The sequence below is a fragment of the Oreochromis niloticus genome, linkage group LG16, assembly GCF_001858045.2.
Source record: "Oreochromis niloticus isolate F11D_XX linkage group LG16, O_niloticus_UMD_NMBU, whole genome shotgun sequence".
Lineage (NCBI taxonomy): Eukaryota > Metazoa > Chordata > Actinopteri > Cichliformes > Cichlidae > Oreochromis > Oreochromis niloticus.
The window spans coordinates 6,756,189-6,783,145 of NC_031987.2; the positions used below are offsets into that span (position 1 = coordinate 6,756,189).

The 26,957-nt window shown below is 39.1% G+C and overlaps 2 long non-coding RNA genes and 1 pseudogene across 4 annotated transcripts; all 3 read right to left on the reverse strand.

The window, feature by feature from the left end:
* Window positions 1-3,195: 3,195 nt before the first annotated feature.
* Window positions 3,196-6,087, reverse strand: LOC102077329 (piggyBac transposable element-derived protein 1-like; annotated as a pseudogene).
* Window positions 6,088-6,104: 17 nt separating this feature from the next.
* On the reverse strand, window positions 6,105-8,339 carry LOC102082429 (uncharacterized). Its single transcript, XR_267868.3, has 3 exons — window positions 8,303-8,339; window positions 7,909-7,982; window positions 6,105-7,813 (listed from the first exon to the last, which is right to left on the reverse strand). It is a non-coding gene; the product is annotated as an uncharacterized LOC102082429 (long non-coding RNA).
* Window positions 8,340-15,320: 6,981 nt separating this feature from the next.
* LOC106097042 (uncharacterized) lies at window positions 15,321-22,900 on the reverse strand. Of its 3 annotated transcripts, XR_002058590.2 has the most exons (5): window positions 22,878-22,900; window positions 20,362-20,449; window positions 19,920-19,979; window positions 19,626-19,827; window positions 15,321-15,890 (listed from the first exon to the last, which is right to left on the reverse strand). It is a non-coding gene; the product is annotated as an uncharacterized LOC106097042 (long non-coding RNA). The 3 variants fall into 3 exon arrangements; XR_001223375.3 differs by lacking the exons at window positions 20,362-20,449; window positions 22,878-22,900 and adding an exon at window positions 20,102-20,343; XR_003216738.1 differs by lacking the exons at window positions 20,362-20,449; window positions 22,878-22,900 and having other exon boundaries at window positions 19,920-20,091.
* Window positions 22,901-26,957: the final 4,057 nt, after the last annotated feature.

Sequence of the window (26,957 nt, forward strand, 5' to 3'; positions counted from 1 at the left end):
TTATTCTGTATTTTTACTAACGCTGATATATTTACTAACATTATCATTATTATTTAAATCATCATTAACAGCAAAGGTGATCAGGTTTAATTACAGTAACAGCAGGACATTCATCATCTGTGAGTGTTTTTGTGCTGAACTTTAAGATGATGTCATGTCCACATACAGCCAGGTGAGATAAGCCACAGCTGGGATGCAAAATACAACACTGAATACGTTTAGCCGTACTGTGTTTGAGCATGGCGCCCCCATGTTGAACAAGCTGGATTGCACATCTGTCTGAGGCTGAGAACCAGGGGGCTTCCTCTGCGGTCAGTCTGACAGCGTAACAGTAGCTCATCAGGAGGTAGATCTGCCCACAGTGACACCACAGGGTGGAGGGGTGGGCCAGCCAGTTTAGCAGCACTAAAACTGCCTCTCTGTTATATGTTCTGTTAAATTTTTTTGTTGTCTTTCTGTTTCTTCTGCTGTCATGTTTTGTGTTAGTCTTTGTGTCTCAACTACTTAAACCACCAAACTGAAACAAAAAGGGAACTGAATAAAAAGAATTACCAAAGAAGGAGAAATTGAAATATTGAGCTCAATGGGACTATTTTTTTCTTTTATTTTTACTGTTATTGTTGAAATTGTAAATTGTATCTTATTTTGTTTTCACTTTTCAAAATAATAACTATTGTGGGTGAGGGTGAAGTGCTCTAATGGGATGATACAGCACTATGAGGTTTTTAAGATAAGATGGGTACTGAGTATTCAGGAGCCCCTGTCAGTACTCCTGCTGCAGGCTTCTGTAGAACCATCAATGATGGCTTCGCTCACCCATTACCTGTTAATATGAGGGAATAGTTTAACTTTAATGATAACTCAAGGAAGACAGTTAAAAGGAAAGATTCACTGTGAAAAAGACAAAAAGTTTATTTTAATGTTTTTAAACAGGTTAAAATACCTTGCCTTTCGCCCTAATACAGCTGTGATAGCCTTCAGCTGCCTCGACCCTCAAAAAGGATTAGCAGAAGCAAATGGATGGATGAGTGGACAATGTATAAATAAATATAAAAACATAAGAAAGCCACACCACAGTGTAATTACTATAAACTACTCATCAACATCCTGTGCATTTGCTTTTTGTCTCTATAACGGTGGAAAGTCCGCACTGTGTGACTGTGTAAACAGGTTTATGTTTATGAAACTAAAAATAGCGTGGACACATCCATACACATAGATTTCATAAAATACTCACCAAATAACTACCACGCCACTACTAATAAATCATGTTCTTTGTGTTTGTGCGGTGTTATTATTGCTATGTCCATTCTTGTTGCATAGACTAAAACATAGAGATAGTTTCCTGGTCTGCTGATGTAAAACTGTCTCAAACCTGCATTCTTTTCATGGCCAAAGAAAGTTTGGCTCTGTAGAAGGACTTTGGCACAAAAAATGAGACGGGCCAGAGAAGAATAATCAGTTTACATTTTTATTTTTTCAACACAAAGTAACCATACAGTGGAGAGTGATTTTTTTTACACACAGTCTGTGTACAAAAGATGGATGTAAAATCTGGATTATTTCAATGCTCAAAAAATGCATTCTCTTTGATGACCAGCAGGGGGCAGCTGGCTGCAAAAGATTTTTATTGGTACATTTTAAAAATATCCCTGCTTCTGACTGATGACATCAGTAAACACTTTACAGTTGACTTTATAGTATAGTGTTATAGTGTTCTACAACATGAAGTTATTTTTGAAAATCATGTTCCAATTAAGGGGTTGTTCAAAATCACTACCCTTTCAGCTTGTTCGTGGCCAAAAGTGGCCACCTACAGATTAGGTCTGTAATTTTTATTATTTTGGGGGGGGTTTTGCCATTTTTTCTGCATAAAGCTTTTAAGTAACTTCAGTTCTTTCCATAAATATAAAATAATTATTACTTTTTTATTTTTTAACCCTTTAAACACCAGTTTGTTTGTCCACTGCACCAGCTGGACGACAACCTCAAATCTCGCAATTTTATATAATTGCATTACTACTGAAATTTCTTGTATTATTAATAGTAGAGTCTGGGGCATATAATTGATTCACATCAACATTGATTATAATGCACTGTTATTTTTGTGCTGGGAGAGCAAAAACATAAAAACTCCCTCTGAGACTGTTCGTGGCCAAAAATGGCCACCCCTTGTTTACATTTACAAAATGCTATAAAATTCATATATATTAAGAAAAATGTCCAGTTTTTTTTTACATGATTTTTTAGATTAGCATCAGGGCTGTTCATGAAAATCAAAATTTCATTAAAATTCTGAAATTTAACCCTTTAAATACCAGTTAGAGCACATAATCATAACAACTCATAAATAGAGAAAATCATAAAATCCCAATTTTTTTTCTAAATAATACATGCCATCTGATTTATTTGCTAACCATGATGAAGGTTAGATGCATAGCAATAATTAACAGCATCAATGACATTTATGCAACATTGTTTTTTTCTGCAGTGGCAGAAAAACAAAAAAACTCCCTCTGAGACTGTTCGTGGCCAAAAATGGCCACCCCTTGTTTACATTTACAAAATGCTATAAAATTCATATATATTAAGAAAAATGTCCAGTTTTTTTTACATGATTTTTTAAATTAGCATCAGGGCTGTTCATGAAAATCAAAATTTCATTAAAATTCTGAAATTTAACCCTTTAAATACCAGTTAGAGCTCATAATCATAACAACTCATAAATAGAGAAAATCATAAAATCCCAATTTTTTTTCTAAATAATACATGCCATCTGATTTATTTGCTAACCATGATGAAGGTTAGATGCATAGCAATAATTAACAGCATCAATGACATTTATGCAACATTGTTTTTTTCTGCAGTGGCAGAAAAACTAAAAAAACTCCCTCTGAGACTGTTCGTGGCCAAAAATGGCCACCCCTTGTTTACATTTACAAAATGCTATAAAATTCATATATATTAAAACATTTTTCTACTTAGACCAACTTCATTTTTTAAATGAAAACCACTCCTAGTCATGAAAACCAAAATATAATTCAAATTCAGAAATTATACCCTTTGAATACCAGTCAAATTATATGTTACTACTATGTTTTTGGGGGGGAAATAGCAAAAGTTCAAATTTTTTCAGCAGTTGAATGACGAAACCTTTTTTATTTTTTTTAAATCATTGCAGGTCAGTGCCAGTAACAAAAATAATTATTAATAATACTAATATTTTGTATTATTCCTGTGAGTAATGACTCCAATAAAAGAAACTCCCACTTTGTTAGTCATGCCAAAAACGGCCTTTTATTGCTTGTTTGTACAAAATACATGCTCTTTCTGTGTGTGTGTGTGTGTGTGTGTGTGTGTGTGTGTGTGTGTGTGTGTGTGTGTGCGCGTGCGCACTCAGGGAAGGCAGGACACGCAAACCACAGCAGAGTGATCTTTGCAGACACTCTTTCCACAGCTGGAGCAAGTGGTTGCCGTTCTTCTTCTCTTTATACACAGTTCGCACCTTTTCCTCATTTTGTTGATGGGCTGTGCTCTGATTCTGATTCTGACTGCTGTATCTCAGCAACAATAGCAGCGGCTGCTTTTGAGCGTGGGGCACAAGGCCGTCTTGCAATTTCTGGAGTCACCAGCATGTGGCCCAGCTCCTCCAGGAACACCCTTCATTTGTGGGTCTTGGTGGACTCCCACTCAGGATGCACTGCTTTCCACAGGACAAAGGCATTGTATGCTGAGACGTCCAGAAGATTGTAGAACAGAGCCAGTGGCCAGCGACCGGTTCTCCTCCGACAACTGTAGGTGCCAACAACCTTGTCTAGGTTATCCACTCCACCTTTACACCTATTGTAATCAAGGATTGCTGCTGGCTTCTTCTTTTCCCCATCACTTACTGCTGGTTCTCTATGCTTTGTGCTCAAAAGAAGCACATTCTTCCCTCGCTTGGGCATGTAGGAGACTGCCATGGTTGTTTTGGTGAAGGCAAAGAGAGATGAAAGAATCTTCCTCTGTCTCAGCTGAACAAGCTGGGGAGGGAGCTCTGGTTTGTTTCTCCTGATTGTGCCAACCAGAGCTAGTTTTCTTCGGAGCAGCTCCTCTGCCAAGCTGAATGATGTAAAGAAGTTGTCACAAGTGACAGTGTGTCCTTGGAGCCCCTCTGTCAGTTGTAGCACAACTCTCATTCCCTGATTAACTTCCCGGGAACTTCCAGGTTTTCCTGTGTAAATTTCCATCTTCCAAGCATAGGAGGTTGCCACATCACAGGTCATCCAGATTTTAATGCCATATTTTGCAGGCTTGCTGGGCATATACTGTCGAAATCCACATCGACCTTTGAATCCAACCAGCTGCTCATCGACACACACGTCAATTCCTGGATTGAACAGCAGGGGGAGACGAGCAACCCACTTTTCCCACAGGACGCGAAATGCAGCAAGCTTGTCGTTCCTGAAACGTCCCGGGCGGGTGAGCTTGTCATCAAAGCGGATGTTAGCGCTGATCTGGGCGTAGCGGTAGTGGGGCATTGTAGCACGGAATATTTTCCGTCCGGTCTTGTCAGCCCACAAACCACGCGATGCTTCACGCCTTGAGCGGTAGACACCAGCGAGAATCAAAATCCCAATGTACGCTCTCATCTCCACATCATCCACATCCCTCCAATCCTCACACTTTCGCCTTCCATGCAGGTTTGTGTGGGTGCACAGCAGCTGAATGATCTCGTCTGTCACAAACAGGTCAAATGCAGATCTCAGGGTGCTAATGCGGGCAACTGCATACAGGGTGGGCCCTGGAGTGATACCAGTGGGTACTGGATTGTAGCGCATGGTCTCCTCAGCAGTGGGAAACCACTCAATATTCCCAGAACGAGACATCCACTCAGCTACCGGCCCCCCGGCGTCTGCCGCTTCTCCTACCGTCTCTGCCATTAGCCGCTCTGCCTCGACTGCTGTCTCTGTATCATTCTCACTTGCTGAAGAAGAGGAATCGGGCACTGGATGGTAATCCTCATCACTGGTAGTGATGCTGTCATTCTCTGAGGAGACTGAAGAAGAAGCCTCTTCTTCAGATGCAGCGGATTCCTCGTCATCTTCGCTTTCTGAGCGCATCATATAGTCAAGTGCTTGACGCAGTGAATATGACCGTCTTGCCATCTTGCCAGAGCAAAAATGATCTTGAAGGTGCTGGGTTTATTTATAGCTTTACAAACGACTGCACCTGTATAAACCCCAGGACAGAATTACAAACAGTCCCAGTATGTTGTTGTTTATGCTACAGCTACAGCTTTGAACTTTGCAGAGTGTCCTGTGAGTTCTTTCTCTGGTTTTTTTTGTTGGGAGAGTAGATATTTTGGTGTGCATTTTTTTAATGAAAAGAACAAAGTTAGATGTGCTTTCATCATGAACATCAAAGTTAAAATTCCCAAGGAAGCTCAAAGCTCAATAGCTTGCATCAAGAGACATTCACATGAACTTGGACGTATGGCAACATAATTTATTTTTCTCTCTTGCAAATGCAAAGTTGTGCTGCAATTTCACACTGGCACTTTTTTTTTCATGCACAAACACAAACCTTTGTCTAACATCTTTAAGATCAAACCTGAAACAAAATTGTGTCATTCTTTTGGTCCATTGGAGTGCAGTAAGCCATCAAACACCCCTATAGAAAACTCAGAATATTACATGAAATTGCTTGCTTGGCCAAAAATGGGTAAATGATGTAATTTGGTAAAAAACATTAAAAACTACAATTTTCATGTGTTGAGTTTAGAATGAAAGCAATTTTACCTAAATCGCATGATATAGTACTGTCAGTAACAAGGAATCAAAAAAGGTGGTTATAATGGGTTTCAATTGGCCACAAATGGCCACGATAGAACCATAAGGAACTATTTAGTGTATAGTGAATATTATTGACATTATTAAGGAGCTGATGTTGAAAATTAAAAAATCTCAAAAAAATACACACCTTTGGGAAGTTTCATTCCATTTGCATTAACAGAACAGAAATGGTTGAAAAAAGAAAAGTGAAGTGGCCACAAATGGCCAGGATAGAACCCCAAGGGTTAAAACCGAAAACAAACATTTGGCCTTATCAGAGGAAAGAAGACACCTGATCAAGCACGGTGATGAAAGCTTTTTTTATTTTAAGTTCTCTGCATTAAAATGTTTTAAAACAATGTAGAACAGGTGTATTAACTTCAGGGTCATTTAGATTAAACTTATTCTGCTCTCTACAAGAGTATAGCTTCGCATAATTTCACGTTCAGAATAATCCTCATTATCTTATATGGGGTCCTTGTGCTGTCCCACAGTGTGTCCCCAACAGAGATGGGCTGTAACGTGTAACTACTGATTACTTTTTTAAAGTAATGAGTAAAGTAAGAGATTAGGGGAGACCGGGGATAGTCATAACATGGGTCAGTTGTAACACTTCTAATTTCTCCAATCAGGGCTAAGTTTCAAATCATGTGATTCATTCTGTACATGCCCAATTCAGTTCTTCTATCACTTGTGAAAAGTCAGCACCCTTTGACAAACACAGACAATTTAAGAAGAAAAAAACTAATTTGTAAGTCAAAAAGTAAGTTGTTGTTTTTTTTTCTTGCTTTATTTAATTTCCTGATAGCATTATCTGCTTTGCAGTTAAACTCATCGAACTTAAATCATGTTATTTGTATGTCTATGGAGATATATTCTCTGCATGTCTTTAGTGTTAATGTTTTAGCCGTTAGCTGTAATGTTAGCCATATCGTGGCTATAGGAGTCTGGGTAAATTGTAACAGCAACAGTCTGGGTTAGTTGTAACAACCATGGAAATGTTACAACTTACCCCACTATTACTTTAACTCTTTTTTTTTTTTCTTTGAATTACAGTATGCTTAGGTTGTGGAAAAGAAAGACTGACTGAGGGGTGCCTCAGTATTTTGGATGGAGCATCAAATGATGTTAGAAATCAGGGAAAGTCCAACAGATCTCTGGCAAAATTGTATGGCATTTCCCATGTCACTTTGCACAGATCTTGTAAAGAAATTAAAAATCTGGAAGATCAGGGATCAAGGAAACTCCCACATGTAGGATACCATAGTGGAAAGAAGGTCTTCACTGATGAACTAGAGAAACAATTAACAGAATACCTGATAAGGGCTGCAGATGCATTTTATGGACTATGTCCACGTGAGGTAAGCAGATAAGAATTGATAAAGGATAAGACAAGGGAAAGTTAGAAAATTGTAATGGTGGCAATTTAAAATATATTATATCAGAAATATTGACATATTTTGTGATTAAAATTACAGGTAAAACAACTGGCATATCAGCTTGCAGTGAAACATTGATCCAAATATCATGGGGCAAATTCTCGAGGGCTGGACCAGACTGGTTCTTAGCCTACATGAAAAGAAACCCAACTTTGTCCATTAGATGTCCCGAAGCTTCAAGTCTGACATCGGCCACCAGTTTTAATAAAAACAATTGTGGAATGTTTTTCAAAAAATTTGATGAAGTGTTAAAGAGACACAACTTAACTGTAAATGACATATGGAATATTGATGAGACTGGCATAACAACTGTGCAAACCCCAGACAAAGTAATGACATGACCATGATGTCTGTGACCATGATGCCCATGCCCGTGACCGTGGCCATCGCCATGTCCTTGAGTAGATCTGCAACCAGGCCCTACCACGTAACCATGACCTCCAGATTCTCCACAAGGTGAGGTCACTGGACAGCATCCAAATGGACCAGGCTGAGGTGGACATGAAGGTGGTGGGGCAGGGCCTGGTGGACATCCTCCTGGCAATGGCTGAGGTTGACACCCTTATTTTAAAAATAAAATTTTGCTCCTTAAAATTCAGTGAATAAATATTTACAAAAACAATCAAGGAATCGGGGAATAAAAGTGATTTCTTTACCTTTGTTATGCCCAAACATGTCAAATGATCTGATCTAAAACCAGAAACTCAAAGAACTCGGTGTCACCCGTTACCTGTTAATGTGAAGGAATAGTTTTATAGTAATGATAACAGAAAAAGAATCCACAGTGAAAAGACAAAAGCTCAGTTAAATGTTTTTAAACTGGTAAAAATATAGAATCATACAATGTATGAACAAGTAAAATAAATATATAAGAAAGCCACACCACTGTATAATTACTATAAACTACTCATCAGTAGGAAAGTCCACACTTGGTGACCGTGTAACAGATTTTTGTCCATAAAACTGTTTATACGAAATAGTACCAGATGCACACATGCATAAACACATATTTCATCGTAATTATTCCTACATATCCACGAATGGACTTACTGTGTGTTGCACTGCAGATCAACAGACACAGCGTTCAGCTGACCCTGCCGTTTTATAAAGCCACACCTCTATTATGAAATCCAGCTTACATCATCAGAGGTAAGCCTGAACTCCCACCACAAGATGTCATTGTTAAATTAATATCAGCAAACACAATGATGGATTTCATAGGATCTGTGTCTGATACAGCTACTAATAAATCATGGTCTTTGTGTTTGTGCTGTGTTATTATCGGAATGTCCAGTCTTGTTGGATAGACTATATGCAAAACATAGAGACAGTTTCCTGGTCTGCTGATGTAAAAGTGCCTCAAACTGGCATTTTTTGATGGCTAAAATAGTCCTGGCTCTGTAAAAGGACATCGGACAAAAAAATGAACAGACCAGAGAAGAATAGTCAGTTTTCATATTTATTTTTTCAACACAAAGTAAATATAAAGTGGAAGCTGATTATGAGTTTACACAAAGTCTTTGTACAAAAGATTGATGTAGAATCTGGATTTTTTTTCAACGCTAAAAAAATGCATTTTCTTTGATGACCAGCAGGGGGCAGCTGGCTGCAAAAGAATTTAGCTGGCATCATTTCACACATATAGCTGCTTCTGATTTATGAACTCAGTGAAAAATGTTCAAATGACTTTAGTTCTACAACATAATGTTATCTTTGAAAATGGCTTAAAATGATACTCCACAAACCCATACATCCAGTTTTTTATAAATATGTGAATGAGTGTTTTGTTTTACATATTCTTTATATTTAATGTATTTTCGCATCTGCTAAAATAATTTTAGGTAAACACTAAAAAAAAAAAACTGAAAGCAAAGGATGAGATAGTAATGTTTCCACGTAGGTCCCTCCGGAAATGTTCATCTAGTCAGAGTCACTGCTGCAGGAACTGCTGGAGTCCTGGAGAAGAGACAGATGATATTTGGTAAATTCCTCACACTGATTAAAATTCTAAACTCTTTTTGGCTCAGTGGTTAGGATGAGCGGTTTATTTTTCACTTATGACCTCCTCCAAATATCCTTAAAATTGGCTTAAAGTGTATATTTGCTGTCTTACAACCCTGTGATAACCTTCCAAACACATCTTATGAATAACAGAGAATTTCAGTGATCTTTTTCTGGATGTATTACACAGACATGTCTCGCTTCACTTGCAGCTGAATAACATCTACTTCCTGTTGTGGATAAAATATTTACTGCTGCAGTATTCAGACTCACCCATGATATTTCCTCCCCTTCTTGTGGCAGGACAGGTGCCTGTGTCCTCCCCTGTGTCTGCGCCTACACTTCTTAACATCCATGATGATGGTGTCCATGGTGCCCATGGTGCCCATGGTGTCCATGGTGCCCATGGTGCCCATATTGGCCTTGTCCCCAGTAGCCATCACCATATGCCCCATAGCCACCACCATATCCCATATAGCCACCATTATATCCCCCATGGTGACCACCAATTCCTTGCTGCTGGAAGCCGGGGTTGAAAGGTCCCAAAAAACCACTACCATGTCCATGGTGTCCATGGTGGCCATGGTGGCCATGGTGCCCGTGGTGGCCATGTCCATGATGTCCGTGCCCTGGAATTAGTCATAAATCAAATCTTTAGGATATAAATTTTAAAATCAAATCCATATTTAAAAAGAACACATGAAAAGCGCTGTGTTATTTACCAGACATTTCAAAACGTCAAAATTCAGATCCTTGAGTTCACCAAAATCTGTTTAGAAAATAAAACACAATATATTCAAACATACATGAGAAAATTACAAATTACATCCATGGATCAGCGAGATCTGCACATATATATATACACATGATCATCAGCAGAGACTCAGTGTTGAACTTACTGTTCACCGGAAAGTTGATCCACTGATACACCTGTAAACTGCCACTCTTTTTATGTAAAGCCACACCTCAACCTGAAGCATGCTAAACGCCCATTACTAGGTAAAATATGTGTTTTGTTTACATCTGTAACTCTATAGTCTACCACTGACACGTATAGCACATACTGATAAAACCAGCATTACATGTAGATATGTTGATACATGAGCCCACGGTTTAGAGTAGCACATAAATGTTAGATTTGATGTTTAGTTACTTAGTGAACAGTGTGAGTGACAGAACTCTTTGTTCCTGTATTTTTCTTATGCAAAACAGGTGTGATGATATCAGGAAAAACCCCCACATCTGTTCAGAGAAAGGAATTTCAGAGAAAACTTTGTTTTTTTCTTAGAGTTGTTTGTTTTGTATTGTTCATATGGTTACACAATCAAAACAGTTTTAAAGGCTTTGCATTCATGAATAAAGTGACCTGGTCTGGCTGTTAATATTTTATGGTTGAAAATATAATAATAAGCCTTTTTTTTTTTTTAGTTAATTCTTCCATTTACATTTTGGAGAGCTGTACTACGAACGGAGTTAAACATCCCCTCGGTACTTTTCCATTATCTGGATTCACTTACTCTAATATTGGCAGCTGGGATAAAGCCGGTAATCACCTCACTAAGTTAACCCAGGGTTTCCCTACATGTTCACACAATCATAAGACTCTTTTCCACAGAAAATGATCCCTATGAGCGTCACCATCTCCACTCAAAGACATCAGATGATAGTGATTAAATGGAGATTAAAAAAATATACAAACATCATAAAAATGTAATGAGCAGATGTCAAATTAGAAATAAACAGCAGCACTGACAGCGCACTCAGTGATAAAACAAGAAACCTGAATTAAAAACATTTATTTTACAGCTCTGTGAGCTGAATCACCAGATTAGCAGCTTTAATCTCTCATCTCATTTCTATAAATGTTTTACCTGCACAGTTCATTTACAAAACATTTCAAAACATTAGTCATGACCACACCAGCAGCTGGAATGCAGCACAAAAAATATGCACACAATGTAACAATAGGATTAGTATCAATAACGTCAGCTATGTGCTGTATCAGGTGATGCAGGGCGTTGCTGCAGAAAGCAGTCGTACTTGTTGACTCTGACTGTGAATAAAGGTTAAAACATCACGGGACGTCCATGTCTTGATGGTTGTGCTTCGTATTACTGAATCACATTGTTAAACACCTAAAACAAAGATTTGGCTATATATATATCCGTGTTGGGGAGTAACAGAATACATGTACCGGCGTTACGTATTTAAAATACAAAATATGAGTAACTGTATTCCGTTACAGTTACCGTTTAAAAAGGTGGTATTCAGAATACAGTTACTTTGCTGAAATAAAGGGATTACACGGCGGTCTTTTCCTGTTTCATATGTTAGGCTGTCCCCTCTCTATTTTTGGTAGTTCCAGGCCGGTGGAAACCCAAACAAAACACACATTAGCCTCTACGTTCACACTGCAGGCAAAAGCGCATCAAACCCGACTTTTTTTTGACCCTATGCGACCCATATCCGATCATGGTATGACCGTGTGAACGGTACAAATCCGATATTTTCAAATCCGATCTGGTCACTTTCGTATGTGGTACTGAATCCGATACATATCTGATGTTTTAGAAAGCGACTGCTGTTTGAACGGTCATGTCGCATTAAATCCGTCTTTTACGTCACTGACACAAGACAGACGCCAATTATCAGCGCCGGAGAATTCTTTCCTGGTCATTGATTTATAAACACAACTTTTCTCCACATAGATACTATATTTGGAACAATAGAGACATTTTATACAAACATAAGTCTGTGTTTTTAAGTAACTGGTTTGATAATGGGATTCATCGTGTTGCACAACTTATAAATCTTGGAGGTTTACTGTCTTACTCAGAATTTTTGAATACATATGGTCTTCCTGTACCACCAAAGGAATATGCCATAGTGTTTGATGCTATCCCTGCTGGGGTCTTAATGTTGTTTAGAAATCCTGTTGTTTATGATTTGACCCCTTTACCACTGGATCCTGCTGTTACCTATGTCGGTCAGGTGTGTTTCCCCTCTATAAAGAGGAAAAACAACCGTGAAATACGAACTCTGTTTCAAAAAGACAGAACTTGTGTCCCAACGGCTGTCGCCTACTGGAATAACTTATACCAGGACCTGGAATGGGAGATGATTTGGACCTTACCGTCAAAGTTTCTATTAAATAACAAAGTAAAGGAAATATCTTTTAAAGTTATTCATCGTTTTTACCCAACCAAATCTTTTCTTGTACGTTATAAAAAGGACATTGATGTTAACTGTACATTTTGTAATTGTGTGAAGGAAGATATTTCTCATTTATTTTGGTCATGCTTATACACGAATCTTTTCTGGCAAGAATTTTGTGTTTTTGTTGTTTCCTTTATCTTTTCTGAGTTCTCTCTTTGTTACGAGAAAATATTGTTTGGTTTCTTTAAGTACCCCATGCACAGGGCAAACGAATTTTATTTGGTGTTCATCTGAACAACAAACTGGACTGGACTCATAACTCAAACGCCCTCTACAGGAAAGGGCAGAGCAGGCTGTACCTGCTGCGGAGACTCAGGTCGTTTGGAGTGGAGGGCCCACTCCTGAAGACCTTCTATGACTCTGTGGTGGCCTCAGCCATCTTTTATGGAGTGGTCTGCTGGGGCGGCAGCATCTCTGCTGGGGACAGGAAGAGACTGAACAGACTGATCCGAAGGGCCAGCTCTGTTCTAGGATGCCCTCTGGACCCAGTGGAGGTGGTGAGTGACAGGAGAATGGCGGCTAAGCTGTCATCCCTGTTGGACAACATCTCCCACCCCATGCAGGAGACTCTGACAGCACTGAGCAGCTCTTTCAGTGGGAGACTGCGGCACCCACGGTGTGGGACGGAGAGATTTCGCAGGTCTTTCCTCCCCACTGCTGTCAGACTCCACAACAAAGACTTTTGCAGCTGATCAAACCCTCACACGTGCAATAAGACTGCTATATGTGCAATTCTTTCTCTGACAAAGTTGTACTTTTGTATTTTCTTACTCAGTTGTATATAGTATTTGTATTCTATTTTATTCTATTGTATATATTATTCTCTTTTTATTCTATTGTATATAGTATTTTATTTTATTTTATTGCATTCCAGTGTTTCTAATTTCTGCTACATAACTTTGCACTTTTGCTGTAACAAAATAAATTTCCCACCTGTGGGACTAATAAAGGTCATATTTATCTTTATCTTTATTTGATCAATTTATTGATATTATTGGCTAAATTTCATATACATAAGTCGAAATTTTCTAACGCAAAACCATCCTTTCAGTGCTTTTTAAATGAAACCAAACAATATGTTAAAACCATACAACATTCTCAAAATCTAAAAGCTGTCAAAACCATAAACTTATGTTCCCTGTTCAATATCATGTGATTCTTTATTAGACTGTCTATTTTGTTTTTTATACGAAACCCCCTGACACTGTGTTTGCATTTTTGTATCTGTATTTTGTGCTTTATCAATAAAGCGTATTCAAAAAAAAAACAAAAAAAAAAATCAGCGCCGGAGAAGACATCGCGAGTTAGTGGAACTGTTGGGAAGACAGTATTGGAGAAATGTGAACATTTTATTTGTACTGTATGATCTGCAGATTCTGACAGAAATCTGCAACTATCCTTTGAAGCACCGCTCCTCTCTAAAACAGCAATAAGGATAATTATTAGGTCATATGTAAATAACCAACAGAGCGCGTTGTGCGTGACGTCCTTTTTTGCGCATGCGGGCCGCTTTGAGCTGCTTTTAACCATGTAAAGCACTTTGTGCTACATTTCTGTATGAAAAGTGCTTTATAAATAAAGATTGATTGATTGATTGATTGATTGAAAATGTTCTGCATACTCATTTTGAATGGAAAATAAGGCGGTCTTTGACTTTTTGCCCTTTGCTACTAGGAAGATTATTGCCACATTTCAGTATGCAATGGAAACAAAGGTTTCCACTCTCCAAACGTCATGTTTAGTGCCTCCCTATTTCATATCTACAAATGTGCAGCTTGAGTCACTCAGACATTCCCAGCAGCAGCAAGGAAGTCCTCACATGACTCTTTGAAATCAAAGTTTTTTTTATACAGAAAACATGTTTTTTCAGTAAGATGTTGGCAACACACTCATCGAACACGTCAGAGGGGCTGAGCAGCTCCAGGAGTCTCCCTCCTCTCTTAGTTTCATATGTGGCAAATCCACTGTGTTTGTGTTTTTCATGCTCAGCAGCCACAAAGAAAGACGGAAACATGTGGAAAAGATGAAGAAGAACATGACGAGGGACTCTGTGTTCAGTTCAGTTTGCACTCTAATTGCTTTTAATTGGAAAAGGCAGCAAGATTTCACAGGAAGCATTAGACATTCTCAGTTTTTGACAATGCTCAACATTCATTTCAACAACATTTATTTCAAAGTGCTGTGCATAAAATATGACAGGCATAAGGGTAAAAGGAGCAACGTAAGGCAATATCAGTGTTAAACCTAGAAAATCAATTAGAGTTTAGAGTCAAGTTTAAGAGCTGAGTAATTATTGGTTTAATAAAAGGCAAGCGGAAACTTGCTGCAGAAAACCTGCAGATCTCTGGGAGTTTGATCCAGATGTGAGACATTAAAGAAGCTGTGTATACGTCTTTCCAGCTAAAATTCTTTTTTTTAAATATTTCTCCAGACAAACACAATGACAACAGTATGAGCTGTAAAGAAAACTTTAAAAAGTTAACTAACAACAAGTCTTCCTTTTTACACTGACAGCGTCACACAAACACATCATCGTTGCTGTTCGGGAATTCACTCATAGATTATAATTCAGGATTCTTTGAGTTTCTCTCTGATAATCTCTCTGGATGATTGATGATGTTTGACCCTGCATTCATGCCTGTGTTCATGTGCATTTAAGTCAGAATCTGGAAGCACAACAAATACTACAAAAACAACATGTAGTACTTTATTCCTTAATGTGTTAAATTAAGGTGTTGATGGCTCCTTCCATTTGTTTATTTCTTTATCTGACTTGTTGGTCTCTACATCCAGAAAGCAACAAACTGAAGGAAGGATGACAGATGGAAAAAAGAGGTAAAGAAGGATGACACAAAAGTAAGGAAAGAAATGAATAACGGAGTTAGGAAGTTAAGGTAGGAAGAAGGAAGGAAGTTTGTATAATTGAACTTTAGTCTCAGTCTAATCACTGATGAATCTGTTGAATAAACTGGAAACCAGTCATTAACCGTTAAAACCTTTTAAACACAGGCCAACCTGTACAGCAGGTAACTCCACAGCTGATCAAAGTTATTCTGTATTTTTACTAACGTTGGTATATTTACTAATATTATCACTATTTAAATTATCGTTAACAGCAAAGATGAACAGGTTTAATTACAGTAACATCAGGACGTTCACCGTCTGTGAGTATTTTTGTGCTGAACTTTAAGATGATGTCATGTCCACATTCAGCCAGGTGAGGTAAGCCACAGCTGGGATGCAAAGTACAACACTGAATACGTTTGGCCGTACTGTGTTTGAGCATGGCGCCCCCATGTGGTACAAGGCAGACTGTACACTTGTCAGGGGGTCTTCGTCTGCGGCCAATCTGACAATCGGCTCATCGGGAGGTAGACCTGCTGACAGTGGTCAATAGGCCGGGTCCTCCGAAGGATGCGGCCTAGGTTTTGGGACACAGCTACAGTTTAGTAACGCAGTAACACGTTATAAGAAACACATTACTGCCCATCTCTGGTCCTGACAGACTTTGTATTTAAGGAGCAGGATTTTATATTAAATTTTGAACAGGGAATGAAGAGAAGCCAATATAGGTGATATATGCTCTTTCTAGGCCCTCTCTGTACTCTTGATGCAGGATTCTGTAGCACCGTTAACAATGGCTCAGCTGACCCATTACCTGTTAATATGAGGGAATAGTTTACTTTTTATGATAACTCAAAGAAGACAGAAAAAAGGAAATTTACTGTGAAAAAGAAAAACGTTTACTTAAATGTTTTTAAACAGGGTAAAATATAGAATTATACAAAGCATAAAATATAAGCACAAATACAATAAATATATAAGAAAGCTACACCACAGTATAATTACTATATATACTGCTCATCAGCAGCCTGTGTATTTGCTTTTTTTTCCCTCTAAAATGGTGGAAAGTCCACACTGAGTGACTGTGTAAACAGATTTATATCCATTTATATATCCATTTATATCATACAGATTCATATCCATAAAACTATAAATCTGTAAATAGATTTAAATATCCATAAAACTAAAAATAGGGGCGATCGTGGCTTAAGAGTTGGGAGTTCGCCTTGTAATCGGAAGGTTGCCGGTTCGAGCCCCGGCTCGGACAGTCTTGGTTGTTGTGTCCTTGGGCAAGACACTTCACCCATTGCCTACTGGTGGTGGTCAGAGGGCCCGGTGGCGCCAGTGTCCGGCAGCCTCGCCTCTGTCAGTGCGCCCCAGGGTGGCTGTGGCTACAACGTAGCTTGCCATCACCAGTGTGTGAATGACTGGATGTGTAAAGCGCTTTGGGGTCCTTAGGGACTAGAAAAGCGCTATATAAATACAGGCCATTTGCCATTTAAAAATAGTAGCACATGCATTCACACATATTTTAAGGTAATTATTCCTATAGTGCCGCGATTCGAAATACTGTGCAATGCAGATCCACAAACACTGCGTTCTGCTGGCCCTGCCTTTGTATAAAGCCACACCTCTGTCTTGAAATCTGCCTCACATCATCAGGGACAAGCCTGAACTCCCACACAAGACAAGTGATCGATCGCCCCTATTTTGAGGTCAAAATTAGTTATGACCTCAAAATATCCATAAAATTGGCTTAAAGTGTATATTTGCTGCCACTTGGTGAAAACCTTCCAAACACATCTTATGAATAACAGAGAATTTCAGTGATCTTTAACAGGATGTATTGCACAAACAAGTCATGCTTCCAGTTGTGGATAAAATCTGCACTGCTGCAGTATTCAGACTCACCCCGTGACAATCCCTCTCCTTCTTGTGGCAGAAAAGGTGCCTGTGTCCTTGCCAGTGTCCTAGCCTACTCTAAATCAAATGCATCATAGTTCCCTTGGTATCCTTCCTGCCCTTGTCCCCCGTAGCCACCACGTCCTCCAGGGCCGCCACCATATCCCCCTGGCCGCCGCCGTATCCCCCCTGGCCGCCGCCGTATCCCCCCGTATCCCCCCTGGCCGCCGCCGTATCCCCTTGGCCGCCGCCGTATCCTCCTTGGCCGCCGCCATATCCCCCTTGGCCGCCACCATATCCCCCCTGGCCGCCTGTGGCGTGTCCAGCGGGGTGGCCTGGGGGGGCACAGGCCACCCCCACAACCAGACTGGCCACCCCAGGTACCACCCCGAAGCCATTACAATAAAATCTCAAATGTACGATTATGTTTTCACAGTGAAGCTCAGATATCCGAGTGTAAGTGAATGCAGCATCGGCTTCTGCGCTATGAGCATCATGTTAGCAAAGGTAGGAGAGCCAAGCACGAAAGAGGCACTGTAGGAAACAGTTTTTCTGCGAAAGATTAACAGTTTAACATAGCTGGACTGGCCATCGAGCATGGCGGAGCTTCCACAGCGGCTAGCAGGTGGATGAGGGAAGGGTAGGCAGGAGGAGGAGAGACCCGAGGCAGCCGGCAGTCCGAGTGTCAGGTGAACTAAACTTCAGGTAAGAAGTTATGACCTGCAGTCTATCTGGGTCAGATATAAACCAAGTTTAGGTGGAGTTTATTTTCGTTGTGCTGACTTTTTACAGTCAGTTACAATAACTCGTACTGCGTACTAGCTAGCATGACGGAGTTTCTATACAGTTGGGTGGGTGCTGTGATGTTATTGATGTTGAACTTTATTCATAAGTTTAGTTAGTAGAGTTGCAAACGGCTCCTTAAAAATGGAATGGTCCCTTATTCAGAGAAAATATTACAGGTTTTGTATTGAGCTGAGAAGAGACGCAGTTTGTCCCGGACTTAAGCTAGAATGAAAAAGACACAAAGCTGGAGTTATTCTGTGTCTTTGCTGCACAGCTGTCTCTTCTCTCATTCTCTCCCCCTCCCTCTCCTGTTTCTACTTCAATCATGAAACTGATCAATGATCAGCTGATCATCGCTCTTGTTTATTTATCGCCCACTTTGCACCAGAAAGAGGAAACTAGCGGATGTCGCGTTAAACAACAGCAGCACGTTTGATCAGCTGTTGTTAGAATTTATATTAATATTAATTTCTAGTATCAGCTGATGTTTGCTGGAGCCACAGCTGTAAAGCTGCTGGTCATGATGTCGGTTTGGATATGTGGTGAGAGGGAAACATGAAGATGAAACCAGGAGCTGTCCTTACTGAATCATGAGAGCTGAACAGGTGATGGAGAAACAGGTTTACCTTTTAGGTGACATGAATGAGTTGAAGTTATGAACTGTTTCTGAGAGACAAATAACACCAGGATCCTTTGTAGCTGACAGCTGGTAACTGTGCAGGGGCGGGTCTAGCAAAGTTTTGCCAGGGGGGCAGGTAGGGCATTAACAGGGAAAGGGGGGCACAAAGAAATACTTTTCTTACTTATTCTCATTTAAAATATCTAGCTTTTATTAAATAATTATCTGAATCTTGCGAACAAAGTTTTTATCTGACGTAAAATTGATAGAAATCATACATAAACCAAAAAGACAGTGTACATCACTGTCACAACAGCGTTTGTTTTCATTCAAAGGCTTTATGGCTTTAATACCTGGTGGGCCGGTCTCTAGTCAAAATGCCCAATTTTTTGTCCCAGTCCAGCCCTGCAGGTTAATACTGGCAGTGTCACCATGCCAGCTGACTGTATTTCATCATCAGCCAGTGTTGTTCTTTATACATCAATATTACCAAAGTTTACCATAAGGCAGCATAGAAAGTATTTACTTGCTTTCAGGTTTCATTCAAATGTTAGTCTTTTCATTTGTTTCCCCACTTTTTTCCTGTTTCAAAATCAAACACCAGTTTGTAAGAAGATTATCTTCTTTTTTTAATAGGCAGATAAAGTTTTGCATTGGCTAATTTGGCAATTGTATGTTAAAAATGTTTGTATTTTAATATTCAAAAATGTTTTTGCCCAAAACATATGTGCACTATATGTCAGTAAAAATACTATGCAAATATTGCTGTCCTTGAATGCTGAATAAACACTGACAAAGCACTGATTGTATCTCTTGTACTTCATCAACGCAGTATCTAAAAACTTTGCACCGTAGTGGTTAAAATCTTATTCTAATAAGAGTCAAAAGCAAATTCAGTTATTAGGTTTACAGGGTTATTGAATGATGGTTAACTGTTGGTAGAATTTTTTTTTAACATTATCTGCCAATTACATCTGCCACCCTTCTCCAAATCTGTGCCCCTACCTGGCCCCCCCAACAAAAATCTTCTAGACACGCCACTGCTGGCCGCCACCGTGTCCGTGCTCATGGTGGCCATGGTGGCCGTGTCCCTCATGGCCACCACCATGTCCCCCATGGTGATCACCATGTCCATGCTCATGCTTGCCGTGGTGGCCATGTTTATGGTGCCCATGGTCGTGGTGGCCATGTCCGTGATGGCTGTGTCCTGGAATTAGTCATAAATTAAATATTTAGGGTATAAAATTGTTTTTAATATATTTTAAAAGAAGTACACATGTAAAGCACTGTGTTATTTACCCTTTCCAAACATTTCAAAACGTTAGCAAAACTTCAGAGAATTGCGGAGTTCAGCAAAATCTGTTCAGAAAATAAAACACAATATATTCAAACGCAAAAAAATTACAAATTACACCAATAAGTTACTGACATCTGCACATATATATACATGATCATGAGCAGAGATTCAGTGTTGAACTTACCTTTCACCGATAAGTTGATCCACTGACTCACCTGTCACCTGCCATTCTTTATATGTACAGCCACACTTCAACCTGAAGCGTGCTGAACGCCCATTACTAGGTAAAATATGAGGTTTCCACACATCTGTACCTTTTTAGTCTACCACTCACAAACATAGCATATACTGATAAAACCAGCATTACACATAGATATGTTCATACATGTGCCCACGCTTCAGAGTAACACATGAATGTGTTAGACTTGATGTTTAGTTACTTACTTAGTGAACAGTTTGATTGACAGGGCTCTTTGTTCCTGTATTTTTCTCATGCACAACAGGTGTGATGATACCAGGAAAAAAACTGCATCTGTTCAGAGAAAGAAACTTCAGAAAAAATTTGGGTTTTTTTCTCAGAGTTGTTTGTTTGGTTTGCAGGGCTACATATTCAAGTCAAGACAGTTTGAAAGATGCTGCATTCATAAATAAAGTGACCTGCTACTAAGCCATTTTTGTTTCTTAATTCTTTCATTTACATTTGTCATGGAGACCTGTACTATGAAGGGAGTTCAACATATCCTCTTTATTTTTCCAGTATCTGGACTTACTTACTCTAACATTGGCAGTTGGGATAAAGCTGCTTATCACCTCACTAAGTTATCCCAGGGTTCCCCCCTAATTCATCAAGTACAGTTAGATCTCCTGTTTCAAGATCATATATAAATGCTTATAGAACACTAAAAACAAATAAAGAAACACAGTTTACTGATTTTCATCAGTAATAAATACAAAGACTTGACCCTCCTACTCTCCTCACAGAGGTCTAAGGTTTCTTCCGGGAATGATGATACTGTTTCTAGAAAACTGATTTGTTAACCTGCTCCCTAAACAGGTTACCTCACAACAATACAAGTTACCATGGTGATTTACTCTGGTAAAAAGTGAATCACCTCTTTAGTTAAGAAATCCAGGATTAACCCTTAAGCTACCTGGATAAAATGAAATGCTTGTTCATGCGTCAGGTTAGTTTCCAGATTAGAGATCAACCAATATGAAATAACCACTTAATGACCAATGAGATCATCAGAAAATAGTGTCACTGTTTTTTGAAGACACCTGTTGGAACACAGAACATACACCAAAAATACACTTCAATCAATCTAATTAAACATTTAAATGGATCCAGTTTGAAGTTTCAGAGCTCTAATGAGCAGCTGTCAGCTTAGAAATAAACAGCAGCTCAGAGAGCCAGAGTACTGGAATTTCTTTTAATTGATGTATTGGTCACATATTTTAGTAACAGTCATGTCACTTGGTTTTAGTATGTCTGTTTCACACTTTATTGCACACACAGATGGTGGGGCCTGGTGATCTTATCTTGGGAAGTGTTGGATCATTCAGCTTGAACTTTATTGAAGGCACAGAGTGGGAGAGAATTTCACAGGTCTGTGAATTGTTTTTGATTGTCTTTGAGGATGGAGGGAAGAGGCAAAGAGCAGTCTTTATGTGACCCTGTAAGAGGAGTTAGGGGGTTTTAAATCTCCCCACTTCAGGAGAGGGTCAAGTAGTGTAAACAAAAGCTGTGGAAAGCTTTTGTTCTGACTGTATTTAAACAAGAGCTCTGCTGGGATCGTCAGAAAGACTGCTGTCAGCCCTGCAATGGTGGCTCTCCCCTAAGTATGCTTATGTTTATTAAAAGGTGTTAGCCTACTGTTCGTCATCTGTAGATTTTGTTAATTAAATTTCCATAACAGTACTCAGAGATAAAACAAGTAACCGGAATTAAAATGTTTATTTTATGGCTGTGTGTGCTAAATCACAAGATTAGCAGCTTTAATCTCTCATCTTATTTCTATAAATGTTTTACTGATATATTTTGATGTTCTTCATACATTTTAAATCACCATTTCATCATCATCGGATGATTGCAGTACACGGCATCCATAGGGATCATATGACCCGTAAAACGTCCAGCTGTATGTGAGCCAGAAAGTTTAACAGATAAAGTTAGAGTAGGGTTTTAGGGTTGGAGTTTTTTTTTTTTTTTTAGGCTGATTGATTGTTCGATTACAAAACAACTATTTTTAAATTCACCAACTTGACTTTTACAAGCTTTTGCGCATTGTTATAAATACCTTCACATATCCTCTGTCTGTCCTTTCAGGTAACAAACAAAGTGTAACCTCAGCGTTTGGTACTGATATTATATTTTTATGCAGATGTTACGGAGATGCAGTGAAACCTGCTTTCTTATTAGCATGTTGTCACACCTCCAACTCTGAACATCAGGAAAACAGAAAGCTCTGGATTAACCAGTTTCCAGGCTTTGTCATGTTTGTTTCAAGGACGCGTTTCTTTAACAAGCAAAACTCCCACTAAGCCACAACACAAGGCTTTATTTGTACACTAAATACACAGTTTATGAATAAAACATTTTTATAAATTAACTCTTGACCACACCAGCTGATAGGATTAGTATCAATAACCTGCTGCAGCTGGGGATGCAGGGCGTTGCTGCAGAAACCAGTCATACTTGTTGACTGTGAGTGTGAATAAAGGTTAAAGCATTACGGGACATCTGTGTTGTAATGGCTGTGCTTTCTGTTACTGCGTCACGTTGTTAAAAACCTAAAACAAACATTTGGCCTTATCTGTCAAGGAGTGCAGTGTGGCAGGCAGGAGTAGGACCCAAAATGCAGACGCTCAGACTCAAGGTGTAAACTCAAAGTCACAGCTTTATTGGCTGGCAGCGAAAAAGGCATACAAACTAAACTGGGAAATAACAAACTAAGACTCACAGGGAGACACAGGGAGATCCACACAGCAAGAGGGACAACACGACACTGACTCAGAGAAACACAGGGTTTAAATACACTGGGAATGAGACACAGAAGGAGAGCACAGCTGGGAGAAATCAGGACTGACGAGACAAGGAAGCAAAGCAGGACACATTTACATAAGACACGGACCTTCAAAGTAAAACAGGAAGTATGACACAGAGACACAAACTTGGCACAGTGGAGACAGCAACTAAGAAACACAGAGACATAAACCATAAGAAAGAGGACTCTAAGAACCGAAAGACACAGAGGGAAACTCAACATGCAGACAGACCACACAGAACAGAGGGGACACAGAGAAACACGAAGGGCAAGGGATCGAAACTAGAAACGATACAACTCACAAGCACAATACTACAAAAATCATAAAGAATTAAACATGCTGGGTCAGGGGACCCAGGACCCTGACATTATCATAGCAAACAAGACACCTGATTATTAAAACGTTTTAAAACGGTCATGGTACCTGTGTCTGTCTGGTCTGCCAAGTTTTTGTTTTGATTTCTCTCTCTCTTTCTCTCTCTCTCTTCGCTCCAACACTGCGAGCTTCCGCTTTTGGCCCACACACCCGTTCCCAATCAAGCATCTATGGATCATCGTCACATTCCTGAGCCACTTCTTAAGGCATGGGCTCGGAGCTGCTCGTCGCTGGACGATTTTAACGTTTTAAAATGTTTATTTAAAACATTAAAATATATTTTTAAAAACATTTTAATGCAAAGAACTTTCCTCACCATCCATGATCAGGTGTTAGTGTAAAACCCCGGCTTCGTGAAATTCTAAAGTTTTCTACATGAGTTTGTTTCTAGTTGTAACCTTCGTCTCTTTGTGAATAGATTCCCTGGACCCATCCTGTAACTCTGACCTTTGACACCCTGAAGGTGGGCATAAGTTGTTTGGCGTTGCGAGTGTGAGGATTTCCCCCAAATGGAGCGAGCGAGTGAGGAATGAGCACGTGGAACTGTAATTTTGTAATACGTGTGAAGAACCCATTCTCTTCCCCGGACCCACCTTTGGACCGCTGGAACCCCCGGCTTTCCCCCACCTGTATATACTCTGCACCTGGTGTTTTGTTGTGAATAAAGAACTGTTTAATTGTGATTTTCAGTCTGCGTCGCAGTCCCAGCCGCCTCCCGTGACAAAAGCAGTGTGGAAGAAGCCTGGAGGTGTATTAACTGTAGGCTCATTTAAATTAAAGTGGATCTACTCTGCTCTCCACAAGAGTAGATTTGCATAATTCATAATGCATAATTCATAATAATCTTCATTTATCTTATATGTGCAGCCCTTCAGTTTGTTCCCAAACTGTTTAGCTCCTCCCCCTTAAGAAATAATTCTCCTGATTGTTGTCGCTCATAAACTGAAGCTTTCAACAGCAGGTAGGTGGGTTTTCAGTCTGAACTGTGTAGCTGAGATGACCATATAAGGATATTCCCTCTTTGTGACGCCATACATATCCAAGAGAATAAATAAGTCACTTGTACATATACTGCTCTCCTAATTTGAACCCTTGGGCATGCTCAGTGAACACCCACTTTGTCACAGGATGTATCTGACAGAACATGAGGAAAAATAGAAAAAAGATCCATTCTAAATAAGAGCAAATTAATTCTGATCACCACTGCGGTCAGAATAATCATGTTTGAATGTGTGTGTGTTGGCTCTATTTTTAAAGATCTTTGGATCCTGACTTTTTTCATGATTTTTTTTTCTTCTTTCATCAAATAAAACCTGTATGGTCATAGATTTCTCATCAGGGCATAAATTCTTATTCTATGACCCCAAAGACAAAAAATTTTCACCAATAAGTTGATCAACTGACTCACCTGTCACCTGCCACTCTTTAAATGTAAAGCCACACCTCAACTGGAAGCATGCTGAACCCCAATTACTAGGTAAAATATGTGTTTTGTTTACATCTGTGACTCTATATTCTACCACTGACATATATAGCACATACTGATATAATCAGCATTACACGTAAATATGTCGATATGTGAGCCCACGGTTCAATGTAACACACAAATACACTTAAATTTGATGTTCAGTTACTTAGTGAGTGCAGTGTGATTGACAGGGCTCTTTGTTCCTGCATTTTTCTCATGCAAAACAGGTTTGATAATACCAGGAAAAAGAACTACAGATAAAACTTTGTTTTTTTCTTAGAGTTTTTAGGTTAACAAACCTCCCAAGTCCAGACAGTTTTAAAGGAGTTGCATTCATAAATAAAGTGACGTGGTCTAGCCTTTAACATTTTATGGTTGAAAATATAATAACAATTGTTTGATACTTCTTTCATTTACATTTCGTCATGGAGACGTGTATTATGAAGAGAGTTCAATGTACCCTCAGTGCTTTTCCATCATCTGGATTATCTTCCTCTAACAGTGGGAGCTGGGTTAAAGCTGGTTATGACCTTAATAAGTTAACATGTTCAAACGATCATATGTCTCTTTTTCCACAGAAAGTGATCCCTGTGAGTGTCACCATCTCCAGTCAATGAAATTATTATACATAGTGATTAAATCCTGATAATAAAAAATATACAAAGATCATAAAAATATAACAGTAAAGTCCATTTTAAGGGTTTGAAAGTAAAGATTGCATTTAAAAACCAGAATTCAAACATGGACATAGTATGTAGACTAGTACAGCAAGTACAGTGTAGATGTTGTGTTTAAGGATCATATTTAAATGCTTATAAAACACAGCCCAGGTTAACCCTCAAGTTACCTGGGTAAGATGATTTCCTGCTACCTGGTTCAGGCTTTAGGTTAGTTTGCACAATAGCGATCGACAGACATGAAGTCACCACCTACTGACGAATCAGATCATTGGATAACAGCGTCACTCTTCCTAGAAAACATCTGCTGGAACACAGAGCATACACCAAAATACAGTTCAGTCAATACAATTAAACATTTAACTGGATCCAGTTTAAAGTTTCAGAGCTCTAATGAGCAGCTGTCAGATTAGAAATAAACAGCAGCACTGAGAGCGCCCTCAGTGATAAAACAAGTAACCTGAATTTAAAAATTTACTTTACAGCTTTATGTGTGAATCACCAGATTAGCAGCTTTAAACTCTCATCTCATTTCTATAAATGTTTTACTTTATATGTTCTTTATACATTTTTATCACCATTTCATTATCATCACATGATTGTAGCAGGCGGCATTGATGGGGATCACATGACCTGTAAAACACCCAGCTGTATGCGAGCCAGAAAGTTTAACAGATAAAGTTAGGGTGGGCTTTTAGCTTTGAATTTTTTGTTTTTGTTGTTTTTTTAAGATGACTGATTATTAGATTATTACAAAACCTACTTTTGAATAAAAAAAAATCTGCTTCCCTATCAGCATGTTGTCACGCCTCCAACTTTGAACGAACATCAAGGAAACACAAAGCCCTGCATTAACCACTTGTGAAGCTTTCTCATGTTTGTTTCCAAGAATGCATTTTTTTAAAAAGCAACACTCCCACAAAGCCACAGCACAAGGCTTTCAGTTTTACACTAAAAAAAACTGTTTATCAATAAAACATCTTGACCACACCAGCTGCATGAACAGAAGTTAATGGTAGGATTAGTATCAGTAACCTCGGCTATGTGCTGTAGCAGGTGATGCAGGGCGTTGCTGTAGAAAGCAGTTGACTGTGAGTGTGAATAAAGGTTAAACATCACGGGACATCTGTGTCATGGTTGCTGAGGCTCATGTTACTGAGTCACATTGTTAAAAACCTAAAACAAACATTTGGCCTTATCAGAGCAAACAAGACCCCTGATCAACCACGGCGAGGAAAGCTTGTTTATTTTAAAGTTCTCTGCATTAAAACATTTTACTACAGTTTGGAATACACTGTACATCTGTACATTTGTCTGTAGCTCCTCTGTATATTTGTTCTCTGTGTACATAATATTTTCATAACTATTCCACCATTTATACTACCCTTATAAGATAACTCTTTATTGTCATTGCACAGTCATACATGATACAATAGTACAATGAAATTGGAAAAACTGTCCCACATCGGCACTAC